The 14,606-nt window shown below is 37.8% G+C and overlaps 1 long non-coding RNA gene and 1 pseudogene across 1 annotated transcript; one reads left to right on the top strand and one right to left on the bottom strand.

Moving 5' to 3' along the window:
* LOC107679994 (protein-tyrosine kinase 6-like) overlaps nt 1–11,962 on the top strand; it is a 13,783-nt pseudogene extending 1,821 nt beyond the window's left edge.
* A 500-nt stretch (nt 11,963–12,462) lies between these two features.
* Nucleotides 12,463–14,135, bottom strand: LOC107678648 (uncharacterized). Its single transcript, XR_001632956.1, has 3 exons — nt 13,918–14,135; nt 12,798–13,047; nt 12,463–12,646 (listed from the first exon to the last, which is right to left on the bottom strand). It is a non-coding gene; the product is annotated as an uncharacterized LOC107678648 (long non-coding RNA).
* Nucleotides 14,136–14,606: the final 471 nt, after the last annotated feature.

The following is a 14,606-nucleotide window of genomic DNA, read 5'->3' as shown; positions in this document are numbered from 1 at the left end:
ATGGTGGTATAGAAGGGGGGGGGGGGGGGGGGGACATGGACATTTCCCATGCTGCATTGTGTCGCAAACACATTTTGTTAAGTTGTGAATGCTGCTCTTTTTTTCTAACCTCATGACTGAGACACTTTCATCTTCACGGGGACCAATCAAAACAGAGGGACTTAGCATCCTATTGGCACACATACTGTATATGCATAGTGAGTTTGAGAGAAAGGACCTAATATTAGCAGAGTGGAAATGATGGTGACATTATTTCCGTTCAGTCAGCAACACCCAAGAGCTTGAGAGGCACTGATTGGTGGACTAAGGTAGCATTATCCACAGGAACCGAGTGTAGAACATTGCCGATGCATTGCCCCTCAAACACCAGCCTCACTCTTCCTCCTGCCTGCATTTCCTCATGTTCACAAATGCCATCATTAAAAAACTGTATTAAAAAAAAGCAAAAGACAATCCTGAACAATTGTGACTTGATCCCTCGGAAAACGGCATAGTGTTGTGTGAGATCTCACTCTGACTCTCTAGCCTTTAGTGGAGTGGTGACAATACAGGGCCTTCAAGTCTTGTAGCCATAGCTTGAACCGTGTCCTCACTCTGCAACATGATTATGCGGAACAGAGCATTTCCCCGTTTAGCTGCAAACATTCTTTTTTAATTATCTGGATATATTAATTTCTCTCTGTCCATTCTATTTGTGCTTTATTTGTTGTTTTGTGTTACTTTTTAATTTAGTAAATTAAATATCTTTTTTTACTTTTTCTTTAAAAACTCTAGTTGTAGGACACTGACGGTCTGAAGGGAATCATTGTTGCGAGTCTCAACATTCCAAATGTAAAACATGCATCTCAGATTGGTCACCAAATGACTGACATCCAAATGACGCAACTTGTAAAGAGAAAAAACTCTGTAAAGAGTTGTCTCCAACAGCTTAGTTTTGATACGTGGCTCAAAGCCTGCTTATTACCTCTTACTTGTTGCTCATTGAAACAGATTCATTGATGAACAGATGAAATGATATGTGCAGGATCATTAGTTAATTTATATTCAGATGTTAGACTTTATAAATTATTAAATTGGTTAACATGGTAGCACTTTACAATCCGTGAAGGAAAAATGTTTATGGGATGGAGCCTTAAAACCACCTAAATTATGAAATGCAGCTGATCATTCTCAAGCCATAATGTTCTGTCTTTATTTGCTCTGCATTGTAATTATTTGTTCCCTTTAACCATGCAGGAAAATGTGAGCCTGTCCAGCACTTTGAGCTGAGAAAATAAAATCGTATCTGGGCTTATTATAATTAAATGGTGATTGCAAGAAAACAAGCATTTGAATTTATCTACAGTACATCATAAATGTTGGTGTCTTGAGCGTCCAAAAGTTGTACTAGGCCATTGATCTTTGTTTGCTCTGACTTTTTTGTTCCTTGTTTTGTACCTTTTTGTTCCTAAATGACATTAGAAGTGTAAGAGTTTTAGGAAGCTGTCTGGACATCTGAGGTTGGTGAACGCAAGACATGTGAAAAGGCAAGAAAATAAATTTTACAACTTTTTATTTTTTTTAAACCGTGCAGCTAAACTCTGCAATCAAATGTGGTAACAACCATTGCCTGTGATATATTTTAATTTTGTGGTGCTTTGTAATATTATTATGATTATGGTATTTTATTTGTTTTTACTCCTGTACTTACTAGAAACTGTAGACTGAAGCTCAGTTTCTCTTTGTATACCAATGTGAAGCTTTGTACAATTTCTTTCTGTTTTTTTGACTCAGTGGAAGTGTGTGATGTTTACATGTACAGAATTTAAGATTTTTTGTTGTTGATGGTTTTGTTTGTCCTAGTAAAGCCCCGCCTATTGTCCTGTTGTGACCCCACAATGTGCTTTTTACTTTAAATCAAATCTGAATGGAGGAGAACATGGACATGCTGAACTTAAACCACAGTAAAGGCCACAGGCCTTTGCACACTTTTGTGCATCAATCTCTGTATATTTATTATCTCACAAGTTGTTACTTTAATCCATGCAAATATTTTTAAAGACAATTAAGAACAGTGTGAATTGTAAGTTATTAGCTATGCTTTTGTTTTTCCTTTGTCAAACTTTAGTTTCACATCCAGTGCAAAACGTTACCTGTGTAAGGGCCTTTAGACATTGTGGTTGTCACACTGATGGTAGATGCCGAGGATGAGAGAGAGGAGGGACTTATCATCAGCTCAAAGGGCACCACTAATTTTCTTCTCCACAAATGTGGGAGTAAAATGCCCCTTTACAGTAGTTTCCTTAGTTATGCCTGTTCTAGAGAAAAAAGCAAAAGACAAAACTCTTGATGTCAAGTCATTTTTATTATTGGGAATATAGAATAGGGGCATTGTGTTTGGGACAGGGCAGATCCACCCAACACATAAACCAACTGACCTGTGCTCTTTGACCTCAGTCGGAAGCCTCTCAGTAAGTCAGAAAGCCATTCCCCTTACACTGATCTTATGTATGGGACACATGCAAACCTCAGGAACCCTGTGGATCTGTGTTACTTTTTTTAACCAGGTCTGTACGTATTGGCTGACGAGTCCTCCCTCTCTCCAATATCAGCCCAATTATATTGGATTTGCTATGTATGTGTTTTGTTTGTTTTTTATATATTTATTGTGATTTTAAAGTGAATCCAGTACATGTGGCTGAATATTTGAATTCTTTAGAAAAGTGTTGATAAACATAAATATATATATATAAAAATATATGTGAAGCGTCTAAAAGATGGAGAATATGGCAGGTCAAATTCATTTCTGTTTGTTTAATGTAAAAACAAAAGAAAGAAAAAAACAAAGAAAGAAAAAGCACAGGTGGGTGATTTTCCTGCCTTTTACATATCACTTTGCCGAGAGACTCATTATAAGACATTTTTAATTTTTCGGTGTGGTGTCATCGCTGTGGTCAGAGAAAGCACCTGCAACCCAAGTTGCTCTTTCCTCCAGAGCTGTCTGAATAAAATCTGTGAACTGAAGTCACATTGTAGTCTGCCTTTCTTTCAGTGGCCATGATCACTATTTTCTTGTCCTAAGTCAGTGGCATAAAGAGCAGATGTTTTTGTAGCTTAGTCTGTTGTTTTCTCTGAGCAGTATGCACTGTAGAAATTAAGATACTTGAAGCACTATTTGGAGTTCCTCAGCTCACATAGCTACAGTGGTCTTACCGTTTGGAGAATCTCTAGACTGCTTTTATTGGTGCCCAAAACCTTTTACTTATGATGGCATTCTTAGAAGAACTGTGGACAGTCTTTAGAGTTCTTACAGGAACTTTCATGGGTTTGAAAACTGCCCTTTTTGAAAAGAGCCTAGAAATTCTCCAAAGTGTTAGGCAGCGTTGCAAATCTGAAGAACCCTATATGGCGGCTCAAGTATCTTTTTTTTTTTTTTCAAGTTTTGCCAAGTGTTAAAAACTGCTGTGTTTAATATGATGCAATGAACCTCATACATAATTCAAGACTTATAAAAAGAGGCCTCTGTTAAAGTTTAAAAAATACAAAGAATACAAAGAAGTGATACCGTCATCTCAAAAGCAAATTGGGAATTTTTTTTGGCAAAAGGTGCCCCAATTTACCCGAATTCACTCTACATTCTATATAATTTAAAATCTACAAAAGCTGCAAATATCTCTCTAACCTTGCTCACTTTTTGATTAATGTATAATTGTTTAAGTCATATATGCATTGTGCATGACTACTGCCCTGGATTTGAACTGTTTGAATAGCGTATTCGAGCAGTTTCGTACCTGCGTATGGTCGTGTCTCAAATCTCACTGTGCTACATAAACAACATTCTTTCGTACAGGCGCTGTCAGAAATGCTGTCCATGTTGGCGGCTGTTGTGAGACACAACCTGTGTGTGCTCCTCCCAGCTCTTTCACTCCAGTTTACTCACTTACAGGTGGAGGATTCAGCTTCCACGTCTCATCAGTCCAGAATCTGTTATAGTCTTCGATTCACATTCAAATAAACTGTCAGAGGACTGTTGCTGCTCGTGCCCGTTTGGGGGCCCTGTTTGAGAGACTTTTCAAGTCGTCTAAGACCAAAGTTTGAAAACCAGCGAATACCGGCAAACTTCATACACAAAATGTCCCAAATCCGACCCGTTCGTCCGTGTCTGAGCCCGCCAATGAGATCTACACGGCGCTGTGGCCCTTCCAGGCTCGCGCGAACGAGGAATTGACCTTCCAGGAGGGAGAGCACTTCCGAATCTGCGACCGTCAGGGTGACTTGTGGACTGCCGTTAAACTGGATAGAAACGGAATGGTGACAGCCAAGGGCTTTGTTCCTCAAAAGTACCTAGCGAGAAGAGAGACGGTGAAAGAGCAACCGTAAGTAGGCCTAGGCTACGGTTAGTGAGTAACTTTTTTTTTTTGTTCCAAACAAAAAAAAGTCAAATTAAATAATTTCTCCAGAGCTAGGCCTACTTCATTTTCCATTTTCCAGTTCCCCTCACACTGGTGATAGAAACCACAGACAGTCTGGATTTAAAAATAACATCTGATAAATGATTAAATGTAAAAAAAATAAACACACAAGCTTTCTCTGTACTTACCTAATAACAATGAACACTTTTATGACTAAAACAATATTAGTTCAGAGTACAGAGTGCAAATACTCAAATTATTGTCCTTTATTTTATATGTATAGGCAGGCATGCATCCAAGTTTAGGCAAATGCAGTCCTGTCACAACTCTGCTGCACATGAATGTGGTTTGAGATATGTGTACAACACCTGAACCACTGTGCTCTTCTTTAGTTCGTATTTTGGGACACTGAACCGCTTTGAGACCCAGAATTTGCTCTTGGCTCCAGGGAATGGAGTGGGTGCTTTCCTGTTGCGACACAGTGAAAAAGATCACATAAGGTGTGTTTTATCAGGTAGGTCAGAGTAATTGTTGTGTGTATTGACCGTGGTTTTAAACTCAAACTGCATTTTACATTCAGTTCCGCCTATGCTATTAGTCTATACAAGTAACACGGCATAGTGTCATTGTTATAATGTAGTAGATTAATCTCTGAGTCATTTTCTTTTTGTTACACTGGAAGTGTAGTCAATCAGGTCATAATTAGACCTGCTTATAGTGCAAACATGTTCTTCTCCCCTATTCAGTTAATTCACTGTTTTGCAAGCCTGTTTCTGGAGGCACACCAATAGTACATATTTTGGATGTCTCCCTTATCTGACCCATCTATTTCAGATATTGGAGTTTCTACTACTGATGAGTTGATTCAAGTGTGTTATTAGGAAAGAGTAAAAAAATATGTAGTGTGTTGGTGTGCATCCAGGAACAGGTCTGGGAAACACTGGGGTAATTCATGATAGATGCAGATGATCAAATAATCTCTTATCATTGCTCCTCTACTATTTGCATGATGCATCCTTTCTCTGTGTGCGTCATTCTGTCAGTGGTAATCAGTGACTGGGAAGTGAAACATATTAAGGCCCATCAGAATCAGAATGGAAGCTTCTATTTGGAACAGAGTCAAATGTTTCAGAGCCTGGAGAAGCTGCTGCAGCACTACAAGAGGAACATCCTGAGCTGTGGTATCTGTCTCACACGGCCCTGTGCACGGGTGAGTGAAAGAAACGGGAGAGAAAAGTAAAATACAAAAAGTCATTATAAGTCAAACTTAACATTATTTAAATCATGTCATTTCAAACCTGTATGACTGACTTACTTTTGTGGAACACAAAAGGTGAATTTTTGAAGAATATCCTGGCCACTCTTGAATATAACACAAGTTAGGACTGAGGCTGTCAAGCTTCAAGATTACAATAAATAAAGTATTAAAGTGAGCCACATGACCTGTGCACTATATTGCAAGTCTTCTGAAGTCACACAATATAGTATAACTTACCTTATAATGTCCTTTGAGTGAGGAATCAAACAAGTTTTCACACTAATACAGTAAGCTACAGGTAAATCTGACACATCTCACATCAATATGCTTTTATCATCTTTTTAAGTTTAATTAATGTGCTGGATAGATTTACTTATTGTAGTCATTATGTCAACAAGGTTTAGCTTAATTAAATCATGGCCACGAATTAAGAACATTGTAATAATCAATAAAACTAGCAATTGGGATTTCATTATTATTTCTTAGCAGTTCTCACGTTGGCTACGTAAACTTTCTTAATTGAAAATCGGTAAAGTTACTCACTCTGATTGCTGTCCATGTCGTCCATCTTTAGTGATCCAATTCGGCAGGTGGCGCTGTTACAAAAGAATAGGGTCCTAGAACTGCGGTCCTAGAACTGCGGTCCTGAAACTGCAGTCTCCGGTTGGTGATGTAGGACTGCACGTGACTGCTCCTCCCAGTCCAGGAGGGGGCGCTAATGTCGAACAACGATAACGTCATACAAAGCGACGGACAATCTTTTTTTTTTGTCACTGATTCCAGCCCGCTGGATTTCATACTCGGCACTGCACCAGCACTGCACCACTTTTAAAAATGGTTTTTAACAGGTTAAATGTTGATTATTAGTAACTCAAACCCCTTTATCTAAACTTAACCGTCAGTCGCGCACATCCGCCATGTTTGTAGTTTTTTTTTTTTTTTACGTTTTTTTATTCGTGTTTGTAGTTCTGAACCGAATCATTCGTCAAAGTGCAATGGATTGTGGGTAATATTTGCCATCAGAGTGTGCACGGATCCACCCAAAAAAATCTACCTGAAATAGTAGACCATCCGGGGACTTTCAACATACTATGCTTTGGGACACACTTATTTTAATCTCACATACTATTTAGGATGGATATTATGAGCATTGGGGTGCAGGGTATGTTACCTCGCGAGCAGGGACTTTCTGAGGGGCAAATATTTACCCGGAACTTTATTTAGATCCTGCGGTGGAAACACACCGAGTACCGCCCCAAAGTCCCTACTAGTTCCACTGCGGTGGAAACAGGCTTTTTGGCATGTTAATGAGAGAAGCAGTTCTGTTAAATTCATGAACGAATCCCTTTTTTGAGTCTGATCTTTTCAATGAATCATCCAAATCACAAAACTGGTTTGAATGATACTTATACACTACATGCTTTTGCATTCATTTTGAAGCTTGAAAGCTCCTATTTCCAAATTTGGAATGACATGAGGTTGTGTAAAATCAGTTTTGGGTGAACGTTTTCTTTAAAGCTGCAGTCCGTAAGTTTTGCCTCTTTGTCGCCATCTCTGTTTGAAAACCTGCAATTTCAGCTGTGTGCGGAATTGTCTTCCTTGCATGGGTTGAGTGGCGGCACGGCTCCAGCGCGGATGAATCTAATGTTTTGAGGAGTATGTGTGGCAGTCAGTCACCACACCGGTGTGAATATTGTACTTTGCACTGACAGATTCTAGCCTACGTCTTAGAATATATGACTCAAATTTTCATAAACACATAATCCTTTCTGGATTACAATCCGCCATCAAAATTGTACATTTAATTATTCCAGCTGCTGTGAGAAAAGGCTATAAACGATCGGCCACCTGCAGCATCCTCACATGTGATAGCCTAGTAGCCGGGACAACTTCTTTATGTTTACAGACGTGACGTAATGACGCAGCGGCATGCTCGAATTTCCCACGAAAACCTACCCCTACCACTCAAATTAGAAAACATTATTATAAACTGACCGTTGTGAATAGGGCTAAAGTAAGGTGATAGTTTTGAATATTGGCTGGTTATGTACTTGCTCAAATATTGATTTTGGATCATTTTTAACCAAAAAAAAGTTACGGACTGCAGCTTTAAGTAAATAGTGGGTGTGTCTGATTTGTACTTTTCATTGTGATGTTAAAAGCGTGCTATTTAAGAGTAACCAAGATTATACTAGACCTACCACAAGAAAACGTGTGACATGAGGAAAAAGACTGTCTGAAGGAAGTCAATTAACATAGTAATAAGAGGCAAATTGTCCATTAAAATAGAAGTTTATATAAAATTAAATAACTAGTCATTTTGAATTTCCTTGCAGCCCTGATAATTCACAAATACAGTGGTTGGACAAATTATGTGAACACCCATTATTATTGGGGTTAATAAAATTCATGTAGACTACAGTGAAAATGCAGATGTTGTTATTGTCTTGTTTATCTCTTCCTTGTCTATATTCTCTAGTTTGTATCTCAGTGTAAGTATGTAGTAAGTGTTTAGTACAAGCTATGGATGGGATGGGTGTTTTGTCAGAATTCCAAAAAGGACAGCCCGTTTAGCAGGAGCATCTGTAACCTTTACAGCCCAATTGTTTGGTGTGCCAATGCTGAACTGCGAAAAATATGGTGTTGTGATCATAAAACCTGGACAGTTGGAGCACCAAGGACAAGGTAAACTTCAACATCTGTCCTGGCCAGACAAATCACCTGTCTTGAATATTATCAAACCACTGTGGGCAGTTTGGGAGAGAAGCAGATTCCTTCCTTCAACATGTCTAAAGCAACTGGCAGATGTTTTTATAGACAACATTCAACTGGAGATTATTCAAATGTATGAATCTATTCTGAGAAGGTTGGAGGATGTTTTAAAGGCAAATGGAGGTAAAACACCATAATAATAAAATAGTCTCAGATGGTCACATTATTTTGTCCAACCACTGTAAATTATGCCTGTATACAGCGATTCCTGTTTATCAAGTTAATAGTAGATTACCACAAACTTCATGTACAATATGTGTATGTAAAAAAATGCATTTGTTTGTATTACTGCATAATTCCCCAATCAGAGTTTATCTCTGTTCTGTCTTATGCCAACAGCCAGACACAAAACCACAGGATCTTTCCCACCAAACCGTTTCAAGGAAGAGTTCACTCTGGAAGAGGAGCTCGGTAAAGGATACTTTGCTGATGTTTACCGTGGAAAATGGAAAGGCATGGTCAATGTGGCCATCAAGAGCCTCAAAAACAACGGTACGGTTGGTGCATGTAAATAGGAAAGAAACATCTGAAGGCTAAATGAGGGAATGAGTCTGGTGGATCTTTTAAGTGGAATGGACTACTTCCTCTTTGCCTACTTGTTTTCTGCTCCTGATACTGTGTGAATGTGAGAAATGTAGTGTTTCTTGTTCTGTGACTGTGAGAGCTGGAGGAATGAGATCACAGGCTACTGCCCTCATAACCTATAGCCAATGGAGCACGTAGCACACTGAGAACTCTTGAAGAACAGTTCTAAAACACTGTTAAGGCTTCTGTCTGTCAGCCTATTAGTGAAAAATTCCCCTGAAGGAGTAAATCCCATATTTTGACAGATGTATTAATAAATATCACATTGCTCCAACACTCTGTTGTACTGATGCTTATCTGATGTGCTCTACTGTGTTTCCTACTCCTCCTCTAGAGTCTCTCAATCACAGGGAGCTCCTGATGGAGACTCAAATTTTGAAAAAGCTCAGACACAGACATCTCATCGCACTCTTTGCTGTCTGCACAAGCTCCACCCCCTACTACATCATCACTGAGCTTATGGAAAAAGGCAACCTGCTCAGTTTCCTCCGAGGTTACAACCTCTTTATTATCTGATGTCAACCCAGTTAATATGAAAGTTTTTTTGACATCTTTAAATGTTTACTGTAACCTGTCAATAATGTTGATTACATGTGACTTAGTCCATGTTTTGACCACAAACACATTTTGAGTTTCATGAACTGAATGAGAAAGTGAAATCTAAAGGCCCGGTCACACCAAGAACAATAACTACAGGTGCATCTCAATAAATTAGAATGTCGTGGAAAAGAACTGATCACCTCCATGCCACGCCGAATTGAGGCAGTAATTAAAGCAAAAGGAGCCCCTACCAAGTATTGAGTACATGTACAGTAAATGAACATACTTTCCAGAAGGCCAACAATTCACTAAAAAAATTTTTTTTATTGGTCTTATGAAGTATTCTAATTTGTTGAGATAGTGAATTGGTGGGTTTTTGTTAAATGTGAGCCAAAATCATCACAATTAAAAGAACCAAAGACTTAAACTACTTCAGTCTGTGTGCATTGAATTTATTTAATACACGAGTTTCACAATTTGAGTTGAATTACTGAAATAAATGAACTTTTCCACGACATTCTAATTTATTGAGATGCACCTGTATAACGATAAACATAATGATATATATATATTAGCGTCCAAACCAATGCATGACAATGCACTGGTTAATTGTAAGTACGCACTGCAGTTATGTCACCTGCTTTTTTATCGTTCATCGATCTGAACGTGATTCCCAACTATATCGTTATCGTTATAGCTGTGAGGTGGACTTCCCTTTTCTCACAGAATTAAAACAATTGTTAAAACAGTATAGTTGGCTATCATCTTTGGTGTGAACATCCCTCAAGTTTTTGTTTTCTAATCATATCATTGTTTCTAATCATCGTTTCTACTCTAAACTGTTGTTGAGATATAATCATTTAAATATCAGATGTCATGAAAGCTTGTTTTTGAGGTAAGGGCCTCTAAAGATTCCAAACAATTTTCAGAATTATGAGATTTATTCAAACATACATTAAATGAGACATCAATAAGTTAGGTAAAAAATGTAATTGCTTTTATAACTTAGTGCACATATTTAACAATATATTTAAGATTTTAGCGATATGCCCTTCTACAAAGTTCTTTTTTCTAGCTTTTTTCTAGAAGTATTTCTAATGACCTAAGCACATAAATGACTCTGCTGAGGTAAATGCTGCTTTACCTGACGATCACAAGCTGTTTTATTGACATTTTCTGTGAATAAGTGAATAAAACACTGATTTACTGAGCGATTATATGAGAGATTTTTTTAGTAGGTTTTACTGTATATTTCAATATACCCTCTCTGATGTTCATTCATGTTTTGTTTTGTTTTTGTTCGTAGCGAGGCAGAGATTATCGGTTACTCGCGCTCCGTACTGCCATTTGAACTAGCTTGCTAGTGATAATAATCTGTCATTTATTGTTAAAATGTATTTATTGAAATTTTATAAAATTATATTTTATAAAATGGTATTTAATCAAATGCAAATGTTAAAGCTGTGATTGTTTAATCAAAAATAACATAAAGACTAAACAGTCCAAATTCAAGATTTTTTTTTGCTGCTAGTATCACGTTTCTTCATAAACAAATCACTGCAACTCATACACTAATACCTCTCCTTAGAACGAGTCTTGTTTTTTGTAGAAAACCAAAGTCTTAAAGCAGACAGACATGATTCCTTCGGTTCTCCCTTCACAGGTGAGGACGGGCAGAACCTGGAACCGCAGGAACTGATAGAAATGTCAAGTCAAGTGGCTGATGGGATGGCATACCTTGAGGAGCAGAACAGCAACCTCAGAGACCTGGCAGCCCGGAATGTTCTAGTGGGACACAACTACATCTGTAAAGTGGCCGACTTTGGCCTAGCTCGAATCGTCAAGGTGAGGATTACCTTCTAGTTAATCAAAGACAGAATATTCATTCTTAAAATTTGCTTTTAAAACATACGGGGCACTTGTTTCACAGGAGCCAATTTACTCATCTGAAGATAAAAAAATACCATATAAGTGGTGTGCTCCTGAAGCCATCAGCCATGGAAGGTTCTCCAACAAATCTGATGTTTGGTCATTTGGAGTCCTCCTGTATGAAATGTTCACTTATGGGGGATTCCCATATCCAGGTATGTACACCACTTATGTATCTTCTTTTTCATGCAGATCTGAAAAGGTTAAAGTACATAATTTTTTGTATATATTTTTGCAGCTTTCTCAAATCAAGAGGTGTACAACATGATCACCTTTTTTGCCCCCTTTTTTGCACAGAATGCCTTCACCCCCTAAGTGTCCATCGCACATCTATGACACAAAGCTGATATGTTGGAGAGACTCAGCTGACGAAAGGCTAGATTTCAATGAACTTAAAATGCTCCTGGAGAACTCTGGTACTGGATACGTGGAGTGGAACACTGAGCGCTGCAATGACACATCAGATCCAGCAGAAGGCATCAGTTAACAGTGCCATGCAGAGAAAATGAGTGGGAGTGTCCCAACAATAGTTGTTCATGCATCTAAACACCTTTCCACTCATTTTCACCCCTTTTTACAGTATTCACACTTTCACTTTTTTGTGTCCTTAATTTCTGATTTCATGTGGAATTATTAACATTTAATATAGGCCTAATCAAGTTTTTCCTCAAATCTACTTGGCTAATACTAGTTGATACTGAATATTATTTTTCTATTACCTTTTTTCCCATCCCGATTTGGAGACAGATACGTTTCTGAATGGATCACTTGGACTTATACATAAAACCGGTTTTATGTTCATTATTAACAAGTTTTACCCTCATACTACAAAATAACTTCCCTTCACCAGATCTGCACTCTGTATTTTAAATTAATGGTATATAATTGAAGAACCCTAACTTGAAACATTTAAAGGGTTTATTTTGAAAGTTAGTGTGTTTTTATAAAACAATGAAATCAAGGATTTCTCATGATATGACCCATTTAAATCATGCTGCTGTAAATAAGCTTTTAAATGTGTGTGAGAGAGAGAGTACACAACATCCGGAACAGAACAAGTCTGGCCAGTTGTGGACTCAGGTCATTTCACAATCTCTAAACTTTCCACTGCAGTTTTCAGTCGGCACAGTGCTGTTGGTTCACGAGTAGAAGTAAACTGATCCTCCAAATGCTTTAAAACTGCAGAAATATACTAGACATGATACCAGACAGAATGTGCATTTCATTAAAAGAAAAGAAAATGTAATTAATGATTTGATTGAGCGACATTCATGGGTTAGATAGGACTATGGACTATTTATACTGTATGTACACACACACACGTACTGCAGATGCAACATGTCCTGCTGATTGTCGCTACTGCTGAAACATTCAAACTCAGTAACATGAGTGTTGCCACAACGTGTTCATGTTGTGGGTGCGTGGTAAGCAGAAATAGAATCGAGAACACTGGACTCTGGACTTGCCTGGCCAGACTAATGGGGAAAATGACAACTGGCATCTCTGAAGAATTTTGTACACCTCTTGTGCTCTGCAATCAGACACCCAATAATTCAGACATCAGCGGCAGGGCTACAAATCAGAAAGGAGAAAAAAATGTGTTAAAGACTGTTATAGCATAGCCCTTGTATACTTTCACATGGTCTCTTTTCTTTTAAATAGTTCATCTGCATTTCAGTTTTCATCTTAGCTTTGAGCGTGTTGAAATACCATTGCAGTCCTGTTTCACAAAGCAGTATCACAATAGGAAGGGCTGTTTGGTTGCCTGTAACTGCCTGTATAACTTGCAATAAGCCCAAGAGATATTTCTTCAAAAAACTGGCGTGCATTGTGCTATTTATTTAACTTTGCTTCATAAGTCTGTATTACAAAATACTGTGTAAATAAGTAGGTTTGTAGCAGAATTTTACCATAATTCTGCTGAATTTAGTGCAATATGTAAGGCAAGTACAAGTGCCACATAAGTCCTTTTCTCAATAAAAACTGCAGCTACATAGCCATAGTAATTGTCAGAAATTGTCTGAAAACCAGTATAAAGTAAAAAAAAAAAAGGATAAAATCAGAGATACGAAAAACAAAACAAAAAAATTTACTGCCTACAAAAAAATAAATAAATAAAATAGTGAAAAAAATGCCCATACAAGTTTATTTGACCGATAAGCTAAGTGAACTGAAATTATGTTGCATTTGGGTTATTAAACTTTACCATGTATTGTGTTTTATTATCTACAGTGATATTTCACTAGATTTTAATCACATATAGCAAAGAGTAAAAAAAACAAAACAGGCTGAAATAAACAAGATGGCATTTGGGAAAGCTAATCATGCTAACTGGAAACTGTTTTACTGTTTCCAAACACTCTGGGAATACCCAAACAAACAGAACAGCTTGAAACACTTCCAAGAACGAGTCTGTACACAAACTTGTGTGCATGTGTTCACCTTTGTGCAGAGTAACCTTGACTCGCGGGTGAGACAGGAGCAGCACTCGTGAAGCAGACGCTGTTTTTAGTTCGTCTCAGTTTAGAAACTAACGACTGTAGGATCAGTGAGAAAAGTCTGCGGTCCGAGCATATTCTTATAGGCGAATAGCCATAATGGAAACATTAAACCATTCACCCAAATAAGAACATCCATTAAACAGTTGAAAGGCAGCACCATATGTGGCGTGCCACACTACATCTGCGTATTTTCTCTAAAATATCTCGTACTTTCGCATCATAGATGCGTTGCGTAAAGTTTTACGTCAATGAAGTTATCCTAAATACAGGTGACATGGGGCCTCATTTATCAAATGTGCGTACGCACAGATTTGATCTTAGTGTGTGCATACACTGAAATCCACGGCAACGTTCATATTTATAAAAACGGTCTTTGACGTGGAAACGTACTTTTACTAGTGTTGTGAAGACTTGTCAGATAAGAGGAGGTGAGCTAATCATAGGCTGAAGACTCAGGTAAACAATGAATTAATATTTTCTGTTTCTTATAGCAGTTTTGTATTGTTTGTAGTGTGATCAACGTTTGCGTAAGTAGTAGACATATTAGGGAAGTAACACGTAACATTTTAATTATATTTTGTTAAAATTAACGAAATGAACGAAATGACTCGAAAAAAGATTCGTTCATTT

Source organism: Sinocyclocheilus anshuiensis, unplaced genomic scaffold, assembly GCF_001515605.1.
Source record: "Sinocyclocheilus anshuiensis isolate Anshui unplaced genomic scaffold, SAMN03320099.WGS_v1.1 scaffold13, whole genome shotgun sequence".
Lineage (NCBI taxonomy): Eukaryota > Metazoa > Chordata > Actinopteri > Cypriniformes > Cyprinidae > Sinocyclocheilus > Sinocyclocheilus anshuiensis.
The sequence above is the reverse complement of the archived record's forward strand: the minus strand, read 5'-3'. Positions and strand labels throughout refer to the sequence as shown.